Raw genomic sequence first — 12,067 nt, 5'->3', positions numbered from 1 at the left:
ATCTTGATTCTTTGTGCATACAGGAGAGCAGCGTGCATGTTGCAGTGTTGGTAAACACATTATTATCCATTATCCTGCAACATTCATTTGGAACATAATTAATGGCTATTTATTTGTGTATTCAAATCAAATTAAGAAAACAAACTACGGCCACAGCGTGTGAAGCTGTAGTTTATACCATTCCGATCAGGATGAGATATAGGGTTCCAGGTTTTCAGCATCACTCGTACCGTGACAAACCGGCCCCGGTTCCAATCCACGGGGGGAAACATTGATTTCCTCAGACCAATGCGAGCGGAAGGAGATGAAGCGATGGCCGCCTTCATTATCGGACCAATCCCATCTTCTCCCTCGCAAGCTTATCGCCGGCTCCTCCTCATGGGAGCAAACAAGCTCACGAGCACCATGCGCACAGGCGCGCGTGCGCCACGCGTGCACACGTACACACACACACGCACTAACCACACGCACCCCTCTGGTTCTCCTCAGTTAATCCCGCTTTTCTCTGTACTGAAACCACAGGGCTTTTTTTCCCCTTTTTTTTAATATATTGTTTTTGCATTAGCTGTCGGGCAGAAACCTCTTATCTCCACGTTTTAACTTTTTGAGTTTTTTTCATAAATGATTACTAATTAATTACACATTTTTACTAATCAAATGAATTCATTAATTGACTTGATACTAGCAGATGTGTATTGTAGATCTGCTATGCCACGCAAATTATTGGGATCGCAGGGATCGGGATTCGAACCTGCGACACACCGTCGGCCAGCGGTCCGGGCCAGTGTTATTTTAACCCCGAGTGCTATTTTCAGAACGCAACACCCGAGCAATAAAATTACTTCTAAAAAATGATCTCTTCTACCCTGGTCCCTCCCTGACATTTTAGTCTAGTTTTTATTCATTGCCAATATATTTAGTCTCGACTATAGAATTGTCATCCTATAGTTTTAGTCCATAAACTGGACGCTGGTCACAGGTTGGTCACCGAGCCGTCCCGCTGAAGGTCTCTTCCAGGCCGCTCGTCACAGGAACGAAGCCATCAGCCCAAAACGCACACGCGGCACACACCGAGCTATTATTGTTCACCTGGATCCCACCCCAGATATACGCTCATCTGCTCGCGCACGCACGCACGTGTGTGTGTGTGTGTTGTGTGTGCGTGTGTACGCTGGTGTGACCGAGCGCAAGGGAATGCAAAAGCATTGAAAAGAACACAGCATGTGGAGCAATGCAGAGAGAGAGAGAGAGTGAGTGAGAGAGAGAGAGAGAGATCTCATCTTGGTTCTACATGTATACATAGATGTGTGAATGTAGGTCAGGCAGCCCCAGTCACTCTCGCAGCCTGGTGGAAAGAGATTGCTCTGTGTGTGTGTGTGTGTGTGTGTGTGTGTGTGTGTGTGTGTGTGTGTGTGCGTGCGTGCGCCTGCACATCAAATGAATACTGCATGTGTCCCTCATGTAATACTTTTATTTTGTGTGCGTGTGTGTGTGGGCTTCCTTATCCCCCTGTGTGTGTGTGTGTGTGTGTGTGTGTGTGCTGCGTGTGAAGGGTGTGAATTCCCTGCCGTGTGCGTGTTCTGTACGGCTGTCATGTAAGTGTCACAGCTCTCCTCTCTCCTCTGAAGCCCCTCGCACAGCTCTCTTACCATGTACTGTACGTACAGTAGCATTTTACTTACACCTCCCCTCCGCGCGCGCACGTGTGTGTGTGTGTGTGTGTGTGTGTGTGTGTGTGTGTGTGTGTGTGTGTGTGTGTGTGTGTGTGTGTGTGTGTGTGTGTGTGTGTGTGTGTGTGTGTGTGTGTGTGTGTACAGTATTACTACTATACTTCTGAGGGCCAAAAAGTATAGAGATTTGTAAAACAGACAGATGTTGAGATGACAAATAATCTCTCAAAAAAGATAATTGGTGGTTTTATGGTTAAAAAAAATATAATAATGAATTACTGTATACAAGATGGGCTTAAGGTTAGGATCAGGTACTTAGAGCTATAGGTTTAGAGGTCATGGTTATTAATTATGCCTGTAATTAACTGGCAGATGCAAAAGATGCAAAGATGCACAGCATAATTTGCCGCCTTGTCGCTTTCTAAAATTGGTTGTTGACGTCATGAAGTGTGGTCCAAGTTGGGGCTTTGTAGCTTTGCATCTGGGAGTTGAACCCAGCTCCGCTTCAATTTGTAGCTTTTGCAGCAGCTATACAAACATCGGACGCATCTTTGTATCTTCATGTCGCTGGCTTCCATTGACAATGAATGGTAGACTGTATCTTTGCATCTGTGAACTGGCAGATGCAAAAGATGCAAAGCTACACAGCGTGTTTGTATCTCTGAAGTCGAAACCACCTCAACCTTTGTGTAGCTTTGTAGCTTTTGCAGCAGCTATACAAACGTCTGCTGTATATTTGCATCTTCATGTCGGTGGCTTCCATTGAAAATGAAAGCTAGACTGTATCTTTGCAACTGCCCGTGTGAACGCACCATTAGTTGCGCACCATGTGTCACACACTGAAAACTACAAGCTCACTGTGGCGGCGTTGTGAGCTTGTAGATCAGCTATTGTCAGCGTGCGACGCCCTCGCTGGCGCATGATGTCGCACGAAAACGTGAGTCAGGCTTTAGAGATAGAAAATGACAAAGTGAAAAAATAAATAAAAATAAATGACATTCATAGAGTTGTCGTAAAGGTTGATGTCCTCTTCGGTACAGCAGTGGCCTTGTTGGGAACCGTAAATGTTCCCGGTTCAATTATCCATGCCCGCAGAGCAACCCTATAGCTGCTCAGTGGCCAACAGTGTAAGACTGTGGTTGTACTGGGCAGCGCCCCTGTGTGTGTGTGTGTGTGTGTGTGTGTGTGTGTGTGTGTGTGTGTGTGTGTGTGTGTGTGTGTGTGTGTGTGTGTGTGTGTGTGTGTGTGTGTGTGTGTGTGTGTGTGTGTGTGTGTGTGTGTGTGTGTGTGTGTGTGTGTGTGTGTGTGTGTGTGTGTGTGTGTGTGTGTGTGTGTGTGTGTGTGTGTGTGTGTGTGTGTGTGTGTGTGTGTGTGTGTGTGTGTGTGTGTGTGTGTGTGAGAGAGAGAGAGTCCATTATTCCCAGGCTATTTACAAGTGTGTACCCAGTGTTTGGTACATATAGGAGCCAGTAAAGGGCATGTGGTTCCCCCCTGTTCTCCCAGGGACAAACAACCACACACGCACACGCTTGCGTGCGCACACACACAACACGCACGCGCACACACACGCACATGCATGCACATGCACACACGTGCACACACCCACACATGCAGTGCACAGTCCTGTACATGTCCAAAACCAAAACGGTTCTTCAAAATGCGCTGCGATGCTACACAGTTTGAGCTTGTGGATCGGCTATTTGTGCAAAAGTATGCCGAAGTATGTCAAAGTAGGGCGTGCATGCGTGAGTGCGTGCATGCATGCCAGTGCGTACAACATGTGCCTCATGCAGTGTATTTGTGTGTGTGTGTGTGTGTGTGCTATTTGTCCCTAACTGTCCCCATTGCAGCAGCAAGCCTATTCTTACCCCTGCCTGCGTGCCTGCATGCATGCGCGCGTGCATATGAGCACTTGTGTGTGTGCTTGCATGTGTGCGCCCACACAGTATCCACTATCCATACAGTGCAACACAGAGCTACTGTATGTAGAGTAAACGTAAAGTGCACGTAAGTAAAATGTTTAGGTATATGGAAACGATTGACAATTATGCAAAAGATAATTGCGATTAGGCGATCACGTCATAATTGTGACAGGCCTAGTGGTGTGTGGGCTCATGCAGTGCCATGCCGTGGTGTGCTGTGCTGTGCTGTGCTGGAACACATTGCCACCAATAGTCCTGAAGTGACAAACTCCAATACACGCCCAAAACTGTAGCCGGACTCGTGGGTCAGTTTGCTTGGTCTGCGACCTAAGCTCCGGCTTTGGATCTCACTGCGGGTCTGTTCTTAGCTTTTGAGTGGAGCAAACCTGCACTCCAAGGAACAGCAATGTCCGTGTCCGCCTATGTGTTCACCTATATGTGTCCGCATATGTATGTGTTAATGAGCACGAGTATGACTATTAGTACCAGTAGGGGCGCTGTTGTGTCAGACAGAGAGATAGTGCTGTACTGTTGCCTGCTAATGAGAGAGAGAGAGAGAGAGAGAGAGAGGGGGGGGGGGGTGGAGAGAGAGAGGGGAGTTGCACCACTCAGTTCACACGGGTGTGATTTTTGAGTGGTGTAACAACTCCAAGGAACAGCAATGTCTGTGTGTATTAGGCATGTGAATCTCGCCTCATCTCACGATTCGATACGCATCTCGATGCACTGCCAGCGATACGATACATTAGAGATACATGGAATCCTCTGGCGATACGATGCGATACGATTCTCCCTCTTCCCGATGCGATGCGATGCGATAACCAGTTAGTTCAAATCAATGCGATACGATGCGATTCACCCCTCTACCGATACGATGCGATTTGATGGAGATTCATCACAATAGAAAGGATTTATATTAAAGCTCTATTAATTTCCCAAAACATGTAAAAATGCATTACATTTAAATTCAAAGCAATTTATTGTTTTACTGTAGGTTAGTATTATAGCTCTGCATCTCAAACAACCCAACTTATAGAATTATGTAAGTAAACAAAGGGTCTGCTCTCTGCTGGTTATTGTGGAATTGTTAGATTACTAATAATCATAGGCTATGGTATAATTATTATATCTCAAAGGTCAATTTGAGGTTTTGAGTATAGAGGGTTCAAGAGATGTAATGTATAGTAATAGCCTATCGTTCATCAATTAATGTTACCAACAAATAGAAAAGAAACAAATAAACAAAACAAAAATGACAGGTCACACTCGTAGTGGTGTCAAACAAGTAGTTTAATCTGCAACACAGTTTTATAATATAATTGCCTATGTATAGTGGGGGTCCTTGCTTGATCTCTCACTCTCAGCTAAGTGGTCCTTGGCTTGACCTAAAAAACATTGAAGACCCTGGCCTGCATGTATTATTAACGTTATAAATACATAGCAAATTAGCAGATGTACAAGCTCACAACGCGTCTCATCCACGCCCTGCTGTGAGCTTGTGGATCTGCAATTTTAGGCGTGCGACACCGTCTTGCTGCAGAATATAAATAAGGCTTCTATCCCAGAGAATAGCAGGGGAAAGCTGGACAGTAGAAAGTTGTGGAACGGTTGTAAACGACTTTAAACGCAAGCAGTACACCCCGCTGTGGCGTTGTTGTTGTTGTACACGTGTGTGCACACTGCAGAACCTTTCTTTAATTACAAATTGATGATCGCGAGTCGCGACGCAGATTCGCGTCGGAGAATCAGCTAGAACAGCTGTGGAGTGTGGATCATTAGCGCTACAGTGAAAAGTCAACTGATCGACGGACAGCTATTTTATAAAGCTAAAGGTTGTGCTTCCTTTGTGCGTGGGGCTCACTTCTGTTCGTCGCGGGTGCTCTTGGGTCTTTATAGTCTGTTTGTTGAATCAACGTGTCTAGGCTACTCTGCACCGTCGTACGGTAGCTTCTGTTCACTGACTGCTCGCAGCGCACAGCTGGCTGCGCCTGCGAGAGACCTTTTTTTCTCCTTCCTTTTCTGATGGTACGTTCAATGTGCCTCGGAAACACAGGATAGGGTGAAATTTACCATGAAAAAACAGTGCAACCACGGATTTTACCGGTGCAAGCACTCCGCGAACGATGCATCGAGATTCCACCCGTCAATTTTACCGACACACAGTGAATGAACCGATTCACTCGCATCGCGCACGTCATAATCGATGTATCGATACGTATCGATTATTTTCCACATGCCTAGTGTGTATGTGTTCACCTATGTGTACGTTAATGAGCACCAGTATATGACTAGTAGTACCAGTAGGGGCGCTGTTTGCCAGAAACCGAGAGAGAGAGAGACAGTGCTGCACTGTTGCCTGCCAATGAGAGAGAGAGAGCACGTCACGGCAAAACAATGCTTTTGGTTTCTGTGTGATTAGGTTTAGGCACTGTTTCTTGTGAGGTTATAATATGGTTATAGGGTTAGTGGTGGAAAGTAACCAAGTATGTGTTACTTAAGTACTGTACTTAAGTACAATTATGAGGTATTTGTACTTTATTGAGCGTCTCCAACTACCAATATTTTTACTTTTACTCCACTACATTTCGGATCCAAATATTGTACTTTTACTACACTACATTTATTTGAAAACTTTAGTTACTACTTAACTTTTAGTGTGGCTATACTAAAAGTGGCTACAAGTGCACTTGCCAATCACAGAGCGTCCTTACTTGAGCACAAAGAAGATTCCATGCTCGCGTCACGCTGGGCAAGGCCTATACGCTGAAGAGTGCATTGCTGGAATTTGGCGGAAGTATTGGGATTTTGGCGAAAGTAAATGACGTTTACTTTTTACAAATCTGTTTTGTGTTGTGATTGGTCGAAAAATATCGTATCCGGGGGAAATGCATGCATCTGACGCAGATGTTCCGGCCCGACACTTCCGGCTATGCGATCTCTGCCTTAGGTTGTGGCCAAGCTTTTCTCTTCGCAGATGAGTAAGGCTGGGAGCGAGGCTATGCTCACGTGCAGTGCAGTGCTGTGCAGTGCTGTGCTGTGCCACTGTCCATGGTGCTGAAGCGAGCAGCCTCAGTGACTGGCAGCCAGTGAGGAGCCATGAGAGGAATACCAATTTGCAACGCCGTGCTAACAGACATAAGACAGGCCTGCATGTATGTGTGTATCTTTGTATGCACAAATATGAATGCATGGCACACACACGCGCGCACACACACACACACACACACACACACACACACACACACACACACACAGGCACGTTCACATGCCGCTATCTTTTTCACGCTCTGTGTCACACATTCAATTCTGTCACCTTATTTTTCTGTCACGCAGAAGCACATGTGCACACACCATATCTATCCGTGCACACACACACACACACACACACACACACACTCACACAGACACACACACACACACACACACACACACACACCCACCCATGCCAGTATGTACAGTACCTCCTACTTGCCAATGAAGTGTTTCCGTATTTTGACACATATAGACGCACTGTCACGCACACACCCAGGAGAAAATCTTCATCAGACAACAGAATTAGCTCAACGTGTGTGTGCGTGCGTGTGTGCGTGCCTTAATTACATCTGTGTGTATTGGATTGTTATCTGTGTGTCTTTGTACGGGCATGACGCTGAAGGGGCCAACTATCTATACCATGTGGTTCTCAAAGTGTGGTTTTGGGGGGGGTTCCAGGGGGTCCCACCATGCAGGGGGGTTCCAGGGGGTCCCACCATGCAGGGGGGTTCCAGGGGGTCCCACCATGCAGGGAGGTTCCAGGGGGTCCCACCATGCAGGGGGGTTCCAGGGTGTCCCACCATGCAGGGGGGTTCCAGGGTGTCCCACCATGCAGGGAGGTTCCAGGGGGTCCCACCATGCAGGGAGGTTACAGGGGGTCCCAAGACACATTTGTTTATAGCATCAAAATCAGTTCCACCACTTGAACCCTATACGTCGCCTATTAGAAAACACAACAGCTTGTGCTGCAGCTGGGCTATTTAAAAAAGTGTCCCTGGCACTAAATATTTTCAGACGGATCCGTGGCCAAATACATATGGTGTCCCTGGCAAGAAAATGTTTGAGAGCCACTGATAACAGGGTTTGGTCTGCACCTCTCTCTCCCACAATACAGCACCAATCACACCGCTCAGCTCACGCTGTCACATACCACACAGCACCAATCACAATCGCAACGCAGCTGACACTTGTCACCTGCACAGAGCACCAATCGCAGCTCTGCTCTCACTGCCACATGCAGTTTCATTTCACGCTCTCAAGAGTTAAATTATTGTTAAACATCTGGTATTACTTCATTTACAAAAAGTCTACACAATTAGAGAATGTAGAAGAATTGTTATTTTGATCAACGTTTGTGCTTGTTGTCTCCTATGGATGGTACAACAATATATTCTATTCTATATAAGTTTTGTGTCTAGGAGGCTCAAATGCCAATAAAATAATGGACTTTGACGTGAAAAGAGTTGTAAAATGGTTGTAGCCCAATGTTGAAAGGATGAAGCAATGTTGCAATTCTCCCACTGCAGTAAGACACGAAGACATGTTTTCAACTGACATGTTAAGATGTGGACTAATATAGGGGATTAAAATTGTCTGAAAGCCATTTCAATCGCTCGCACAGGGAGGAAGCCAAGCCGTTATTAGAATCCATGTCTTGTTTTAGATGTCTGCACTAGCAGAAAACAGAAAATTAATCTTTTTTTGTGAGGGTACCTACCCTAGGGGACACGGGGAGAACATGCAAACTCCACACAGAATCTTTGCCGTTTTTGAATTAGAATCCGGAAAAGTAACAGGACATAATATCGAATATTGAATGAATTGGTAGTCAAATCTTTCATCTACACGCAGCTTCAATTCCTCACTCTGTGGCTTCTTACACACCTGTTACAATTAGCACTGCAAGCATGTACACGAAACATTATTTTTTAGGTTCTGTTCAGGACGTAGTACTAACCCTGCAGTTCTTGGGAAATCCATATCTCAGAACTTGTATTTTCCTGTGATGCGCCGTGTTGTGAGCTTGCAGATCGGCTATTTTCACTTATTTTTTCTATGATGTATAGGCTAGCTTTCAGGGGTGGTTATGGTAATAATGGAAATGTCAGCTAAATGGATAAATAGTCAAACTGTCACAGAAAGTTTCAGGTTATGGAAGGGTCAGTAATCCCAGCGGTTATCTAACGTTTGCGTGCCAAGGACCTCCAAACTGATATGTATCTGGCCGTGGACCCCCATATGCAAAGAGTTAGTGCCAGCTGTCAACAGAGCAACGGCCCCATGAGGGGCATTCGGCCACAGTTTGTCAAGGGAGGGGGGGGGGGGGGGGCTTTCCTGTCAGTCATTCTCCAGCCAATCAGAGCCCTTAATGTAAAAAGAATAAGTCAAATGTGCTCTCATGTAATTACGATAGCCTATGGGACCAAAAATTACTTTTATCCATGGGGAGAAAAGAGGCTGGGAGATAATTAAAAAAGAACATTTAATTGTCAAAGATAGCAGATCTACAAGCACACAAACGCGTTATGAGCTTGTAGATTTTTTCAGCCCACTTGAAAATCATGACCTACCCATATGGCTGCCATGCCATTTTCAGAGCATGTTTGACTTCCTATACTTACAATTTACAACTGAGACATTTAGCAGACGCTCTTGGTCCCGAGCGTTACATTAACTTACTTGAATCAAAAGTATACAATCAGTATTCCAATTCACGTCCCTGGAGAACCGACCTCAGACTGGGCTATTGACGACCAGAGGGAGTTGAGTGCACGGCGTGGAGTCAGTGGGATGGGCGCTCGTCCAGAACTGCCAAAAAAAAAAAGCCTCTGGCCACGGCCCAATGAATGAGCCAATTGATTGCCATGGCAACCAGCCTAAGCTTGATTTGGCAAATTCCCCATACCTGTTGTTTGATTAGTTGGTCAGGCCACTCTTCACAGTCAATTTTTGCACTCTTCAGACATCCTCCACACATTCCATGTGGATAGCGTGGACTTTTCCCCATGGGAATAAAAGGGACAGACAGACAGGGTGCGGCATGCATTCCCTATTTCCGTCATTCCCAATTTGCATCGAGCGTTCCCGGGCACCTGCATGGCATCATTACAATCTTCAGTGGGTTGCCAGTTAATTGGCGACCCATATAGCCCACAGGTTGAGCCACTTGAAACCCACTGGTTTATAGTAAAAGACCTTTTATCTGTAAAAACAAAAAAATTGCTCTGCCCCCCCCCCCCCCCCCCCACCCTTCAACAACAGAGACGCACACTGACTGCATGTGTGCGTGCTTATTATTCACACTACAAAGAGATGGAGAGAAACAGACGGAAAATGAGAGGGAAAGAAAGCGAGCCATGCGTGCGTGCGTTGGGGGGGGGGGGGGGTACAAGAGGGGGTAACGAGACCCCCTACTGGTTCAAAAGCACATTCAGCTTACGCACGCATCTTGGTCGTCGCGAGGCGAAGCTTTCCACATCACACACAGCGCTCCCTCTGAACATGCCTGCAGTTACTCTGTTTGCACCCTAAAAACTGCTTGCAAAATGGTAACCTTCTATTATCGGGCTCCGTTTGGCTCACACATTTACATACTGAGGTTGCACATGAATACATTAACGCAGACGATCCTCGCGGAGTGGTTTACAGGACGTCTGCTATTGTTTAGATATAAGCAGCTTTACAGTTGAACTGTGAATGACGTTTGTGTGTGTGTGTGTGTGTGTGTGTGTGTGTGTGTGTGTGTGTGTGTGTGTGTGTGTGTGTGTGTGTGTGTGTGTGTGTGTGTGTGTGTGTGTGTGTGTGTGTGTGTGTGTGTGTGCGCGTGTGCATGTGGACTTCTGGAGTGCTCCCAATGGGGGGGCTTCATTCTCCACCGACACCCTCCACCGATGCGCAACACCTCATCTGTTTCCCTCCCACAGACTCCTTCAATTAGCAGCAGAGAGAGAGAGAGAGAGAGAGGGAGAGAGAGAGAGGGGCAGGCAGAGACAAAAGCAAACACAAAAGCGTACTGGCATGTTTCAGCTATATTGCCATTCAACCAGAACATCTCTCTCTTTTTGCATCTATTGTCCCCTCTCTCTCGTTCACAAAATCACAACATATCTCTTTTTTTTATCCGCGCCTCGCCGACTGAGTCCTTTTAATTGCCGGTGGTTTTATTTTCCAGGGTGGAACATGTAGCGAACAGAGAGAGAGAGGAAGTGATTCGGGGAGAGATAGAAGAGAGAGAGAGAGGGAGAGAGAGCGTCGGGGAGGTGGGGAATCATGGAGGCAGACACGGATCGTTAGCCATATTTGTTCTCACTTCCTGCAAGAAGATGATAGATCTGGCTAATTACCCTGCGTTGCCAAGCCTTCGTCAAAACGCCACGCAGGCAGGCAGCCGTCCTTATGGCGGAGGAGCAGCTAGCGCTGGCGCCGCGTCTGCCTGCCTGCCTGCCTGCCTGCCTGCCTGCCTGCCTGCCTGCCTGCCTGCCGCATAGATTACGCTGTATGACTATTCATGAGTCTGGAATCCAAGGAGGGAACCGAGGGATTTTCAAATCCTCGCGTCAGGGTTCTGGTTCTGTTGTGTGTGGATGTGGGATTTAAGCAGGTGGTTCTCAAACGTTTACATTTCACAGACCCCCACTTTACTCTGACAGTATACATGTTTGGGCTCCATTTGGTTGACCCTTACAACCCTCACACAGTGGTGTAGTTTACCGTTATACACTATATATATATATATATATATATACGTATAGTAGTATGCCGTGCCAAAATGTTTTGGGAGGAAATAAATACAAATGTATACCGTCTGCTAATTATTTCTAACCTGACTCCGCCAGATGGTGGCAGTATTGAGTTCACCAGCTCCCTCCTCCTGCCTGCAATCTGGGATCTCTCAAGCAGAAATGATGAACCCGGACGCAGCGGGACGAACATTTTTATATCTCCATAATAATTTCGAGTTGTAGTCTTTGTTAGGTTGTGTTTACATTTGCGCTGTGGCAGCGCTTCAATATGTCCTGAGTCTCGCGCTGATCCCGCCTCTAGCGGCCGCATACAGCCACATATCGCTTCCGGACAGAATTGGACCGGAGTACATCATCTCTGCCTGAGAGTTCCCATACTCTCCCTGCTGGCAGAATGCAGATCTTGTCCAGCAGGGGGAGTGGTTTCACCAGGCTAAATTATTTCATCCATTGACCACACGCGAGCATAGCGGCGAGTATTGGAATATGTATAGCATACCGTCTGAAAAAAAAACTACTGCCCTTACAGATTTGTTAAGGGTCGATTTAGAATCCACCCCAAAGAACCCTGAGTCTCTGGAGCCCACTTTGAGAACCACTGTTATAAGCGTCCCTATGCGTTTTGTCATACTGTAGGCCTACTGTCTATAGGCCAATGTGCCGGGAAAACGGGCTAGCATTCGGTGATAATGGCTATAAG

The sequence above is a fragment of the Protomyctophum bolini genome (assembly GCF_963924005.1).
Source record: "Protomyctophum bolini genome assembly, chromosome: 15".
Taxonomy (NCBI): Eukaryota; Metazoa; Chordata; class Actinopteri; order Myctophiformes; family Myctophidae; genus Protomyctophum; species Protomyctophum bolini.
The sequence above is the reverse complement of the archived record's forward strand: the minus strand, read 5'-3'. Positions refer to the sequence as shown.